This window comes from Zalophus californianus, chromosome 3 (assembly GCF_009762305.2).
Source record: "Zalophus californianus isolate mZalCal1 chromosome 3, mZalCal1.pri.v2, whole genome shotgun sequence".
NCBI lineage: Eukaryota > Metazoa > Chordata > Mammalia > Carnivora > Otariidae > Zalophus > Zalophus californianus.
The window spans coordinates 144,876,420-144,892,024 of NC_045597.1; the positions used below are offsets into that span (position 1 = coordinate 144,876,420).

The 15,605-nt window shown below is 36.7% G+C and overlaps 1 pseudogene; it reads left to right on the plus strand.

Moving 5' to 3' along the window:
* Positions 1–1,141: 1,141 nt before the first annotated feature.
* LOC113920178 lies at positions 1,142–2,004 on the plus strand (annotated as a pseudogene).
* The last annotated feature ends 13,601 nt before the right edge of the window (positions 2,005–15,605 follow it).

Sequence of the window (15,605 nt, forward strand, 5' to 3'; positions counted from 1 at the left end):
GCAGAATAAAATTGGGCAATGGTGGTAATTGAGAGACAGAATAATTGGACAACATAATATGGGAAAAGAATTAATATAGGCAGAAGATAAATAGTACAATAGACAAAGAGGATAAAATAACATCTAGAACTCAAGCCAGTAGTAACTGGCTTTCATGAAACTGAAGCTATAAAAAAGGACACTGGATTAGAAGTTGGAGCCAATTTTGTCAAGAAATTGATAAAGAATACAAGATAACCCATTAGACCTATTGAAGATGCTGACATGATGTTATGCTAAAAAAAAAAAGACATGATGGGGAGGCTAAAAGATTAACCATACCCATGGCTGTAACTGAGGTATACCGTGTCTTTTCTTGCTTCTAGAAGTTCTTTTACCTTTCCTGTCAGTATTTGTTTAAGAATTTATCATTGAGTTGGCTGATACTCACCCCATGAAAATGGTATTAACTATGACCACACTGGTAACCAGAGGAAGGTAGGATAGGAAGGGTGAGTTGACGTTTATTAATAGTTATCGAATGCAGGTAAGGGACTCAAGTAAAATGCAGACTGCAAGAGTAGCAAAATAGAAGGTTAATTGTCTGTATGAAGCAAGTTGCTGAAGGTTTATTTTGTTCAACAAGATGTGGCCTTCAGTTTTAAAGACAAAACTCAGGTTAACATTATCCAAAAATGTAAATTCTATACCAAGAAAGAGACAGAATATTAATAATATTTTAAACTGCAGCAATTTAGAGGTACCGGGGTGGCTCAGTCGATTAAGCATCTGCCTTTGGTTCAGGTCAAGATCTCTGGGTCTTGGGATCAAGCCCCGCATGGATCTCCCTGCTCAGTGGGGAGTCTGCTTCTCCCTCTGCCCCTCCCCCTGCTCCTATGTTATTCTGCTCTCTCTCTCCCTCTCTTAAGTAAATAAATAAAATCTTTTTAAAAAATAAATTAAAAAATAAAACTACAGAAATTTAAACCTCTATAATTTTACAGAGTGATATCTACATCCCCATTTCATTCTGAAATATTTGAAAACACATAATATTCATTGAGTTAAAAATAAACCAGTTTTCCCTTTCCATGCTACCCAGGGAAGGGTCCATGTGGCATTGTTTTGCGTTCCCATCATAGCATAAAGGGAAATTTTCACAATGTCTGGAGCCCTTGATGTCCTGCATGAAGGAGGAAGATGTCCTCAAATTCCTTGCAGCAGGAACCCACTTAGGTGGCACCAACCTTGACTTCCAAATGAAACAGTACATCTACAAAAGGAAAAGTGATGGTATCCACATCATAAATCTGAAGAGAACTTGGGAGAAGCTTCTGCTGGCGGCTCCTGCTATGGTTGCCATTGAAAACCCAGCTGATGTCAGTGTCATATCGTCTGGGAATACTGAAGTTTGGTGCTGCTGCTGGGGCCACTGCCATTGCTGGCCGCTTCACTCTTAGAACCTTCACTAACCAGATCCAGGCAGCCTTCCAAGAGCTGAGACTTTTGGTGGTTACTGATCCCAGGGCTGACCACCAGGCTCTTACAGAGACATCTTATGTTAACCTGCCTACCATTGCTCTGTCTAACACCGACTCTCCTCTGCACTATGTGGACACTGCCATCCCTTTCAACAACAAGGGAGCTCACTCAGTGGGTCTGATGTGGTGGAGGCTGGCCAGGGAAGTTCTGCACATACCTGGCACCATTTCCCATGAACACGCATGGGAGGTCATGCCTGATCTCTACTTCTACAGAGATCCTAAAGAGCTTGAAAAGGAAGAGCAGGTCTCTGCTGAACAGGCTGTGACCAAGGAGGAATTTCAGGGTGAATGGACTGCTCCAGCTCCTGAATTCACTGCTTCTCAACCTGAAGTTGCAGACTGGTCTGAAGGCGTACAGGTGCCCTCAGTGCCTATTCAGCAGTTCCCTACTGAAGACTGGAGTGCCCAGCCGGCCACTGAAGACTGGTCTGCAGCTCCCACTGCTCAGGCCACTGAGTGGGCAGGAACAACCACTGAGTAGTCTTAAGCTGCTCTTCCACAAAGCAAACAAAATGGAAATAAGGTTGATAGAAAATAAACAGTTTCTAAAAAAAAAGTAAACCAGTTTTATAAAGTTTTATAAATAGATATATTCTAATATAAATTACATATTATTCCTAAAAATATAGTTTTCATAAATAAAATATTTTATACATTTTTCCTAAATAATACATGACCAGAACTATACATAAAGTGCCTATAAATTGTGGAGAATTTGCAAGAATACTACAGAATAAAAATTTAAAATTCATATTTGAAAATTATAATGAAATATAAGCAAATTTTATCTTAATTTTTTATTTGGAATACTTTTTGGTTAACCTATGGTGTCAATGCATTAAAATAGATATCCCACTTACACGTAGCAGTGTTTGGATAACTGGTCTAATTATTTCAAAGTGTTATCAGCTTTTCGAGCCATTACTAAACTAGCAATAGCAAATTTAAGATATTCCCAAGAAATTTCAAGAGGAAATTTGCTAATTCTTGAAAGTTTCCCAGAATACTAACTGAATGATTTTTATTTTAAACATGCTGTCAATCATTATAATTATCAGAGAAGACAAAGTTATATTCAGTGAAAAGAAAAAAGGCATTTCCTATGAAGAACCACCTAAAATGACAAAAGTAATCATTTGCTCAACTCAAGAATATGGAGAACACAGGGGGACGTTAAGGAAGAAAGAATCAATGAGAGAAGGTGTAGGTCTTCAAAAACCAAGTTTTTTCAACTTAATTTTTTAGAGCAGCTTTAGGTTCACAGAAGACTGGCGGGGGGAAGATACAGAAATTTCCTATTTACCACTTGTTCCCACACATGCATAGCCTTCCCTATTATCAACAACCCCTATCAGAGTGGTATGTTTGTTACATTTGATGGATCTACACTGAATATCATTCTCACCCAGAGCCCATAGTTTACATTAGGATTCACACATGGTGTTGTACATTCTGTGGATTTGGACAAATGTATAACGACATGCATCCAACATTAGAGTATCATACTGAGTATTTTCACTGCCCTAGAAATCCTCTGTGCTCTACCTATTCATCCCTTCCACTCCCTTAACACCTGGCAACCACTGGTCTTTTTATTGTCTCCATAGTTTTGCTTTTTCCAGAATATCATATAGTTGCAATCATATAGTATGCAGCTTTTTCAGACTGGTTTCTTGCACTTAGTAATATGCATGTAAGTTTCCTCCATGTGTCTTCATAGCTTTATAGCTCAATTGCTTGGAGAACTGAATAATATTCCCAAGTCTGGATGTATCACAGTTATTTATCCATTCACCTACTGAAGGACATCTTGGTTGCTTCCAAGTTTTAGCAATTATGAATAAAGTTGCTATAAACATCCATGTATAGTTTTTGTGTGAACATAATTTTTCAACTCCCTTGGATAAATACCAAAGAGTGGGATTGCTGGATCATATGGCAAAAGTTTGTTTAATTTTGTAAGAAACCACCAAACTGTCCTCCAAAGTGTCTGTACCATTTTGCATTCTCACTAGCAATATAGGAGAGTTCCTGTTTTTCCATATCGTCAGTAGCATTTATTGTTGCCAGCATTCTGGATTCTGGACATTCTAATAGGTGTGTAATGGCATCTTGTTGTTTTGATTTGCATTTTCCTGATGACATATGATGTGGACCATATTTTCATATGCTTATTCACCATCTGTATATCTTCTTTGGTGAGGTGTTTGTTAAAGTCTTTAGCCTATTTTTTAATATGATTGCTTGTTTTCTTATTGTTGAGTCTTAAGTGTTCTTTGTATATTTTGACTAGCAGTCTTTTATCAGAGAAGTCTTTTGCAAATATTTCCATGCAGCCTGTAGCTTGTCTCTTCATTCCCTTGATATTTACTTTCACAGAGCAGAAATTTTTAATTTTAATGAATCCCAGCCTATCAATTCTTTTTTTGTAGTTTCAAGTTTTTATTTGAATTACAGTTAGTTAACATACAGTGGAATATTAGTTTCAGGTGTAGAATTTAGTGATTCGTCACTTCCATACAACTCCCAGTGCTCATCCAAGTGCCCTCCTTAATCCCCATCACCCATTTAACCCATCCTCCCCCACCTCCTCAGCAAAGCCTGTTTGTTCTCTAGAGTTAAGAGTCTGTTTCTTGGTTTGCCTCCCTCTTTTTTTTTCTCCCATGTTCATCTGTTTGGTTTCTTAAATCCCACATATGAGTGAAATCATATGGTATTTGTCTTTCTCTGACTGACTTATTTCGCTTAGCATAATACCCTCTAGTTCTATCCACATCGCTGCAAATGACAAGATTTCATTATTTTTTATGGCTAAGTAATATTCCATTGTGTATACATACCACATCTTTCTCCATTCATCCACCGATGGACATTTGGGCTCTTTCCATAATTGGGCTATTATTGATAATGCTGCTACAAATATCAGGATGCATGTATCCCTTCAAATCAGTATTTTTGTATCCTTTGGGTAAATACCTAATAGTGCAATTGCTGGATCATAAGGTAGTTCTATTTTTAACTTTTTGAGGAACCTCCATACTGTTTTCCAGAATGGCTGCACCAGTGTACATTCCCACCAACAATGTAAGAAAGTTCCCCTTTCTCCACATCCTCACCAACACCTGTTGTTTCATGTGTTGTTAATTTTAGTCATTCTGACTGGTGTGAGGTGATATCTCATTGTGGTTTTGATTTGTATTTCCCTGATGATGAGTGATATTGAGCATCTTTTCATGTGTGTTAGCCATCAGGATGTCTTCTTTGGAAAAATGTCTATTCATGTCTTCTGCCCATTTTTTAACTGGATTATTTGGTTTTTGGGTGTTGAGTTTGATAAGTTCTTTATATATTTTGGATACTAACCCTTTATCAGAGATGTCATTTGCAATACCTTCTCCCATTCTGAAGTTGCCTTTTAGTTTTGTTGATTATTTCCTTCACCATGCAGAAGCTTTTTATCTTGATGAAGTCCCAATAGTTTATTTTTGTTTCCCTTGCCTCAGGAGACATATCTAGAAAGATGTTGTTACAGCTAATGCCAGTGAAGTTCCTGCCTGTGTTCTCTTCCAGGACTTTTATGGTTTCAGGTCCCACATTTAGGTCCTTAATCCATTTTGAGTTTATTTTTGTGTATGGTATAAGAAAGTAGCCCAGTTTCTTTCTTTTGCATGTTGCTGTCCAGTTTTCCCAACACCACTTATTGAAGAGACTGTCTTTTTTCCATTGGATATTCTTTCCTGCTTTGTCAAAGATTAGTTAACCATATAGTTGTGGGTCCATTTCTGCATTTTCTATTCTGTTCCATTGATCTATGTGTCTGGTTTTGTGCCAGTACCATACTGTCTTGGTGACTACAGCTTTGTAATATAACTTGAAGTCCAGAATTGTGATGCCTCCAGCTTTGCTTTCCTTCGCCTTTGCAGGATTGCTTTGGCTATTCGGGGTCTTCATGGTTCCATACAAATTTTAAGATTGTTTATTCTAGTTCTGTGAAAAATGCTGGTGGTATTTTGATAAGGATTGCATTAAATGTGTAGATTGCTTTGGGTAGTACAAACATTTTAACAATATTTTTTCTTCCAATCCATGAGCCTGGAATGTTTTTCCACTTCTTTGTCTCATCTTCAATTTCTTTCATAAGTGTTTTATAGTTTTCAGAGTACAGATTTTTTCTTTGGTTAGGTTTATTCCTAGGTATCTTATGGGTTTTGGTGCAATTTTAAATGGGGTCAATTTCTTGATTTCTCTTTTGACTGCTTCATTATTGATATATAGAAATGCAACAGATTTCTGTACATTGATTTCGTATCCTGCAACTTTACTAAATTCATGTATCAGTTCTAGCAATTTTTTGGCTGAGTATTTTGGGTTTTCTACATAGAGTGTCATGTCATCTGCACATAGTGAAAATTTAACTTCCTCCTTGCTGATTTGGAAGCTTTTTATTTATTTCTTTTTATTGTCTGATGGCTGAGGCTAGGACTTCCAGTACTATGTTAAATAAGTGGTGAGAGCAGACATCCTTGTCTTGTTCCTGACTGTAGGGGAAAAGCTCTCAGTTTTTCCCAATTTAGGATGATATTAGCTGTGGGTTTTTTGTATATGGCCTTTCTGATGTTGAGGAATGTTCCCTTTGTATCTACTTTGTTGAGGGTTTTTATCAAGAAAGGATGTTGTATTTTGTCAAATGCTTTTTCTGTACCTATTGAAAGGATCATATGGTTCTTATCCTTTCTTTTGTTAATGTAGTTTATCACATTGATTAATTTGCAAATATTGAAACACTCTTGCAGCCCAGGAATAAATCCCACTTGATTCTGGTGAATGATTCTTTTAATGTGCTGTTGGATTCGATTTGCTAGTATTTTCTTGAGAATTTTTGCATCCATGTCCATCAGGATATTGGCTTGTAGTTTTCTTTTATAGTGGAGTCTTTGTCTGGTTTGGGTATCAGGGTAGTGCTGGCCTCATAGAATGAATTTGGAAGTTTTCCTTCCATTTCTATTTTTTTGAATAGTTGGAGAACAGTGAGTATTAACTCTTCTTTAAATGTTTGGTAGAATTCACCTGTGAAGCCATCTGGCCCTGGACTTTTGCTTGTTGAGAAATTTTTTATTACTGATTCAATTTCTTTTCCGGTTATTGGTCTGTTTAAGTGTTCTATTTCTTTCTGTTTCAGTTTTGGTAGTTTATTTGTTTCTAGGAATTTATCCATTTCTTCCAGATTGCTCAATTTGTTGACATATAATTTTCATAATATTCTCTTATAATTGTTTGTATTTCTGTGGTGTTGGTTGTGATTTCTCCCCTCTCATTTGTGATTTTATTTACTTGGGTCCTTTCTCTTTTCTTTTTGATAAGTCTGGCTAGGGGGTTATCAATTTTATTAATTTTTTTCAAAGAACCAGCTCCTGTTTTCATTGATCTGTTCTACTGGGGTTTTCTTGTTGTTGTTGTTTCTGTATCATTTATTTCTGCTTTAATCTGTATTATTTCCCTTCTTCTGCTGGCTTTAGGCTTTGTTTGTTGTTCCTTTTTTTAGCTCCTTTACATGTAATGTTAGGTTGTATAATTGAGATTTTTCTCTCTTCTTGAGGTAGGCCTTTATTGTATATAATTCCCTCTTATGACTGTGTTTGCTGCATCCCAAAGGTTTTGGACCATCATGTTTTCATTTTCATTTGTTTCCATGTATTTTTGTTTCTTCTTTAATTTCCTAGTTGGTTCATTCATTCTTTAGTAGGATATTCTTTATCCTCCATGTATTTTTGCTTTCCAAATTTTTTCTTATGGTTGACTTCAAGTTTCATAGTGTTGTGGTCAGAAAACACGCATGGTTATGATCTCAATCTTTTTGTACTTGTTGAGGCCTCATTTGTGACCTAGTATGTGATCTATTCTGGAGAATGTCCCATGTGCACTGGAAAAGAATTAAGTATTCTGCTGCTTTAGGCTGAAAGGTTCTGAATATATCTGCTAAGTCCATCTGGTTGAGTGTGTCATTCAAAGACATTGTTTCCTTGTTAATTTTCTGCTTAGATGATCTGTCCATTGCTGTAAGTGGGGTGCTGAAGTCCCCTACTATTATTGTATTATTATCAATGAGTTCCTTTATGTTTGTTATTAATTGTTTTATATATTTGGGTGCTCCCAAGTTGGGAGCATAAGTATTTACAATTGTTATATCTTATTGTTGGATAGACCCCTTTGTTATGATGTAGTGCCCTTCTTCATCTCTTGTTACAGTCTTTGGTTTAAAATCTGGTTTGTCTGAAATAAGTATGGCTACTCACTTTCTTTTGATGTCCATTTGCATGGTAAATATTTCTCCATCCCTCACTTTCAGTCTGCAGATGACTTTAGGTCTAAAATGAGTCTCTTGTAGGCAACTTATAGATGAGTCTTGTTTTTTATCTATTCTGGCCCCTTATGTCTTTTGACTGGAGCCATTAGTCCATTTACATTCAGAGTAATTATTGATATGATTTTGGTGCCATTTTATTAATTGTTTTGTCCTTTCTGGAGATTCTCTCTGTTCCTTTTTAGGCTTTGTTGCTTTGGGTCTTTCCTTTCCATTCAAACAGTCCCCTTTAATATTTCTTGCAGGTCTGGCTTAGTGGTCCCAAGCTCCTTTAGTTTTTGTTTGCCTGGGGAACACTTTATCTCTCTTTCTATTCTGAATGATAGCCTGGCTGGATAGAGTATTCTTGGCTGCATATTTTTCCCATTCAGCACATTCAATATATCATGCCACTTTCTTCTTGCCAATGAAGTTTCTGTGGAGAGATCTGCTGTTACCCTCATTTGACTTCCCTTGTAGATTAGGGACTTCATTTGTCTTTTTGCTTTTAGGATTTTTTTTTTATGTAGTGTTCCATGATTCGTTGTTTACATATAACACCCAGTGCTCCATTCAATACATGCCCTCTTTAACACCCAACACCAGGCTAACCCATTCCCCCACCCCCCACCCCTCTAGAACCATCAGTTTGTTTCTCAGAGTCCACAGTCTCTCATGATTCAAATCCCCCTCCGATTTCCACCCCTTCATTTTTAATCTCTATTTTTTGCAAATTTAACTACGCTATGTCTTGGTATTAGCCTGTTTTTGTTGATTTCGATGGTTCTCTGTATCTCCTGGATTTGGATGTCTGTTTCCTTCCACAGATTAGGGAAGTTTTCAACTATAATTTCCTTTAGTAAACCCTCTGCCCCCTTTTCTCTCTCCTCTTCTGGGACTCCTATAATATGAATGTTATTATGCTTTATGGACTCACTGACTTCTCTAAGTCTACTTTCATGATCCAAGATTTTCTTTCCCTCTTTTGTACAGCTTCACTATTTTCCGTAATTTATCCTATATCACTTATTTGTTTCTCTGCTTCTTCCATCTTTATGGTCATTACATCCAATTGGTTTCAAATCTCAGTTACTGCATTTTTCATTTTGCCCTGAATAGTTCTTAGCTCCTTTATCTCTGCAGTGGGAAACTCCCTGGTGTCTTCTATGTTTTTCTCAAGCCCAGCTAGTATCCTTATGATTATTGCTTTAAATTCTGGATCAGGCATATTACTTATATCTGTTTCAATTAGATCTGTGGCCATGAACTTTTCTTGTTCTTTCTTTTGAAATGAATTCCTCCATCTTGGCTTTTTGTCTATATCTCTGTTTTCTTCTGTGTTTTAGGAAAACTTGTTATGTTTCCTGCTCCTGAGAGTAATGGCTATATGAAGTAAAAGTCATATACCTTCCAGGGCTTCAGGAAATACCTCTGGTTTACGCTGCATACACTCTACTGCTGTGTTTTGGCTCTGTCCCTCAGGTCAGTCCTCTGCAGAGTTTCTCCTTGCCTGCAGTGGGAAATATTTGGATCCAGGCCAGAGTTTGGTGAGTTTAAACTAGGTGTGCTCTGGTCTGCTTGTTAAAAGAGACCTGATGTTATTTCCACTAGAGCTGAAGCTTTGAAGAACTCTATGGTCAGTAGATGTGGTTCAAGCAGGGCTTCGTACTGGTCTTCTGGGGGAAAGGCCTGCTGCTTTGGTTCTCAGGCACACTTGCCCAAGAAATGCAGTACCAGCAGAGTGCAGGATGAAAGGGCTTGGTGTAAACAGTTTAGCCCACCAGTGTTGGCACTGTGCTATTTACTGAAGTTAGTTTATGCTGAGGGACAGAGGAGGGAAATGGGACCAGTCGGCCCCTTCATCCCCAGAGAGGGGAGTTCACGCCTGCTGCTTTCAGGGAAACACAAAAGAGTGAACAGTTTCCTTCATACATCCCAGGTGTCCTTCAGATCACCGCCTTCACACTGTGTCCAGGTTGCTTGCCTGCCTGGAGCAAAGCAGTGCACTTTGGGCTCTATACCAGTCAGGCCGGCTGAGTTTTGAAACTACAAACTTTAGTAACCTGGTGTGGCAGGGACCTGTGCCCATCTTCTGGGGGAGGGTCTTGTGGCACTGGGATTGATGAAGGTTTGACCCAGAATGGCCAAAAAAACCACAGAAGCATGGGATTTGGTGTAAAGCACAGTAAAGATTCAGTGTCCAGGTTAGGAACCCTCAGCAGGTGTCTCTGTGCCTATGCTGAGGGGCAGAGGAGGGAAATGGCACCCACCCTCTCCTTTGTCCCCAGAGAGGCAATGCCACCTCTCTCAGATGTGCTCCTAGAAGGGGGAACCATTTTCCCAGTGCATCCCAGAAGATCCTCAGATCATGCCTTCTGCCCCCAGGCTATCTGCCTGTCTTCTGTACAGGAATTTTCCTGTGAACCTAAAACTACTTTTTAAAATTGTCCTAATTTTTTAAAAATGTTAAGACAAAACCAACGGCTCAAAATTTAATATCATTAGGTAAAACTAAATTATAAGAAAGTCATAAAATTCTTACTTAAAAAAAGAGCAAAAAGATAAATTGAAAAGTGAAAGTAAAATGAAGTATCTTAAAAACAAGAAGATAGAAGGCAAAGATACTCTTATTTAACAATATAAGCTATTAATGCTATAAACACTAAGAGAATAAAATATATAAAAGTTGTTCCAAAGCATTTCATATACCAGGACTAAGGAAAGCAAATGCAAGCTCAGTGCAGACAATGTCAATTTTTTGGTTTTTTGACCACTTATTTGTCATCAGAAGATACAAATCTCTTTGAAAAGATTTCCAAGTAAAGTCTTTAGATTAGAAGCAAAATCTGAGGTTATCAGAGCCTTTGGAGATGATCTTTGTCACATCTGTCCCTCCTTTCCTCACTCCTCCATCCAGGGCACACCTGACATTTAAGCAGTAAACGTGGCTCTACCCTTATAATGCCCAGTTTCCTCTATGTCTCCCTGGACCTCCAATTTCCTGACTTCCATACTTGAAGTGCACAATTAACTGATTCAGGCCACTGCCAATTCCATGTACTACCAATTTGAGGTGCTGTATAACATAGAATTACTCAACACCTAAAATTCCAAACTATTCACCACCTACAATGTGGGTGTGGGGGAGAGGGCTGAGAAGTGGGAAGAAACTAGAAAAATAAGCTTCAAGATAACACTAGATAAAAGTGACTTCAAAGAGAAGAAACGCCTTCCCCCCAAAAAATATGTTTCAAATATATATGCCAAAAGATAGATTTGACATAAACAAAGTAATCCCAAGCACAGTATTCCTTTGTTATACTTTTCATCAGTCTAGTCTTCTCAACCAGTATCAACCGTCAGCAAATTTAAATTTCAATTCATTTTCCATTTTGCTTGAAATAGCAGTGGATTCCAGAACCATAAGACTAGTAGATTTATTCACCGGCCTTAAACTACAACCTAAAGAACCCCAGAAAAATCTACCATACTATTAAAGATTTCCAAAGATGGTGATTTTATAGCTTCCCTTCGTAATTACTTTTAAATTTAACAATTTACACTGTCAAGAAATATATATTAGGAAAAGAATGGGGGGGCAGAATCAGGTCTATTTGAAAGCAAAAGAATTGCAAGGTACAAAAATAACCAAATATTAGGAATTATATTTAAAACTGATGATTGACTTCAAGTAACAAAGTTAAATATAAATGAATGATGATATTTGCCAACCACTCCAAAACAAGAAATAGCTGGGCCTGCTGCTCAGACACTTTCCATGTCCTGCTGACAAAAATCTCAACCTCAACACTGACCTCTGTGTCAAACCAACAGCTCCATATTCTCCAGTTGCTCATAATGAGATGACAGAGTCAACTCAAAATACTTTGCTTCATGAAGACTGCAGCCCAGTACTAATTTCACCCAAAAGAAATATGTACAGTATTTTAATGTTCAGCACAAGCTATAAATTAATATCTAAATAATCTCACATATAGGAATTCTATATTCTTAATGAATATGGTTAATATTTAATAATTTAGTCCTTGTGAATTGTGTTATCAGGTGGCTTAGACAAAACATCAATTTCCTAGGTATTCAGAACAGGAGAATATTAGAAAGAAGGAATTTTATGGATTGAAATAACTTTTTATAGGCTATTGTTCAGAAACAGGGTTGAGGTAAAAAATGAGAACAAGCTCTAATACTTACCTCTTATAAATCCCACATATTCATGCTTCCATACACAAATGCATCCACGGGAATTTATTTAGACTTTGAGCACCCTCGGCTATGTAACTGGAACCAGCACATCTTCAGTGAAATCATATCCAAGTGTGGAAAGAGAAAAAAAAAACACAATATAAAGGTTTTCAAATATTTTATTCGATTTTTATATAAATTAGTTGTAAGCCAAGAATTAAAAATGGTTCTCACTGTACACAATTTTTCTTTTCATTGATGACTCTGCAAATTCTTAAAGGAGCAAAAAAGTAGGCATATTATATTTCCTATTTCTACATGTCAAGATGTCAATTAATTTGAACAAAAAAAAAGTAAGACCAATCTAAAATATTTGCATAAAAATTAAATGAAGGGGCGCCTGGGTGCCTCAGTCAGTTAAGCGTCAGACTCTTGATTTTGGCTCAGGTCATGATCTCAGGGTTGTGAGATCGAGCCCCATGTCAGGGCTCTCTAAAAAAAAAAAGTAAATGAATACAGACTATATTATTTTATAAAATTTTCTTCTAGCACAAATTGTGTAGCTCCAACAGGAGAGAAGGAAAAAATCATTTGTGGAATCAGTTTCCTTTATAAAGCACCAATATTTTTCATTTCTGAAGTTTCACAATCATTTTTATGAGTTTTATGATCATGAGCTTTTATTCTCACAGCAAATCTGCAAGAAAAATCTATTTTGAAATGCATAATTTTATGGTTATAAATTTTCACATGAGAATTCAACTTGAAAAATTCACAATAAATTTAATATCCTAGTTTAAATAATCCTGGTTTAAATGAAATGTAAGAGATTCAAACGAGATAAATCACATGCATGATACTATTTTTGATAGTTGTTTTAATGTGTTTTTAAAATTATATTGTTGACAAAGAATTATCAATGACTCATTCATTTCTTCTACACATGACTTCAAATGACATCATCAAATAATATTTTAAATTTACTTAGTTTTTAAATAGAATTCCCTTGAATGACCTGCTGATAAAGGCTTAGTCAATACAAAAATAAAATATTATCAGTTATTAAGATATTTTGAATGTACAAACATACCATAGGTTCAAGTTCTATTTTCAACACTTACTAGCTATCTCATTTTGAGAAATAACTGAACCCTGAGTATCCCAAACTGGTGTGATGACGTAATTCCCAGGCACCATAGGATAGTTTACATTTTCAAGGGAAACATGATGACTTGACATCTTTTCAACATAGTGCAAACTACTAGCTCAAGCTAGTTTACATTATCAACATTGGATCATGCTACATGTCTTTCAATGACGTCGTGTCTTTGCAAAGCTGGGTTTTCAGCAATTTGTGTAATAAAAAGCTAGTATCACTTGAAAGTCAATGTAGAACAGGAAATGAAAGTGATAACATGCAATCTGTGCTGTTTTCAAAGTTGTTCAGGGCCCAGCAGGCACACACATCCTACTAGTAATTGTGGGTATTTAAGAATGAAGTAAAAATATTAATTTTGATTTTAATTTATGTATATTCTATTTTCAAATGGGTGCTAAATTGTTAGAACCTAAGTTGGGACCAACAACTTAATAAAGGAAACTTTTAGGTATGTCTTTTGGCAGAGTGATGTCATGAAAAATTACTAAGACACAAAGGATACTGCGAACTGAAAACGTTTAAGAACCTCTGAATTAATCCCTCTGAGGTGTATTTTCTTTATCTGTAAAATGAATATAAAACCAACTTTATTTGTGAAAGTTAGAGTTTATGATTTATGTAAAAGTGTCTAAAGGAACAACCAGAGAAACTCTACAAATTTTCATTCTGCAATCTCCTGAATGATTAACTGCGTTTTCATTTTTGCAATACTATTATGTGAAAACTTTATGAAACTACCACTTTAATATATAATATTTAAAATAATCTAGTTTATTCAGTTATGCCTGAGGAGATGGTATTCTGATTCTAAGCCATAGCAAGAAACTGTTTTACAAATTAGCAAACATAAAGTACAGTATGTCCTATAGAGTTTTAATATTGAGGGGATTTTTAAAATAGACAAATCCTATCTGACATGTATAGAAAGTCTTGGTTAACCGGAATACTTGATTAACTAGAATACTCTATTTTCCTGAAAATAGATTTGTAATTGAGTTCAGATTCATGCCATTTTCACTATTTCCTATAACGAGGTGGCTATGACAAATAATTTGAGGATGTGTGAAATTATTAAATAAATTTCTTTTCCCATTTCGACAGAAGTAAGGTCCAGTGAAAGCCTCCTGAACAATAGCCAATAGATTCAGGTTCTAGTCCCATTTCAACAAGTGACTTTAAATCATTTGATATCCCTAGGTATCAATTTTTTCCCTCTAAAATGACAGGATCAATTCCCCTCATGCTCCAAGAGCAGTAAGGGATGCAAAAAAATATGAGCTGGTAGTGTTATTAAAGAAAAAGCCATGAACATATTATTTAACTTTAATAAGTCCTAGTTTCTCAGCTATCAAAAGAATATTATAATGGCATTTATTTCACGGGCTGTTATAAAAATTAAATGAATTAATTTATGTGTTAAGTTATGGGTTAAACTAAACAATTTGGCACTGTGGCTAGAATAAGGTTTCCATCATTTAATCCTAGGACAATTCACAGGGTATCTACTATTGTCTCCTTTTTATCAGTGAGGTAGCTGGGACTCAAAAGATTAACTAACCTGCCCCAATAGATGAGGGGCAGCAGGCAGAGTATTACGTAAATTAATTCAGATTGCACAGCACAAAGACAAGTTACTGCTGATGATAGATGTCCACTCTAAGGATAAGTTACATACAAGAAACCAACTTAGCAGTAGTAGAGTAAGACCTCATGAGAACTGGCATGTCTCTCTGGATACCTCAGCGATTCCAGTTGAAAACCATTCTCTTGACTCAGCTTCTTTGCTTATGCTTCTTCTCCCAAAGCTGCATCTTTGTGTACATCCACTGCCAGAATTATGATAGAGAGCATCATGCTCCTGAGAATATCTTTACTAGGCAGAATTCTCCCAGCTATTTCATGTAGTTGTTCCCATAAATTAAAATTACCTGGAGAACTTAAAACATACCAATCCTGGATCTGGCCCAGACAAATTGAATCAGAATCTCTGGGGTCAGGGGATGCAAACTTAAATCAGCAATATTAAGTGCCTCTAAGTAAACCCAATGTGCAGCTAGGGCTGAGATTCACTGGACCTCAATGAATGCCTTTGGGTCAGGAACTGACCCCTGGTCCATTGAGGGATTTCTTATATAAGACTTCCTCTGAAGGAAATATGGCTGGAATTTCAGATTTTTCTGATGTGCAATAAAGTATTAACCTTGCCCATGGGATGCCTGGATGGCTCAGTCAGTTAAGCGGCTGACTCTTGGTTTTAGCCAAAGTCATGATCTCAGGGTCGTGAGATTGAGCCCCATGTCCAGCTCCCTGCTCAGCATGCAGAGTCTGCTTGTCCCTTTCCCTTCTCTTCTGCCCCTCCCCACGCACCCAGGCACACATT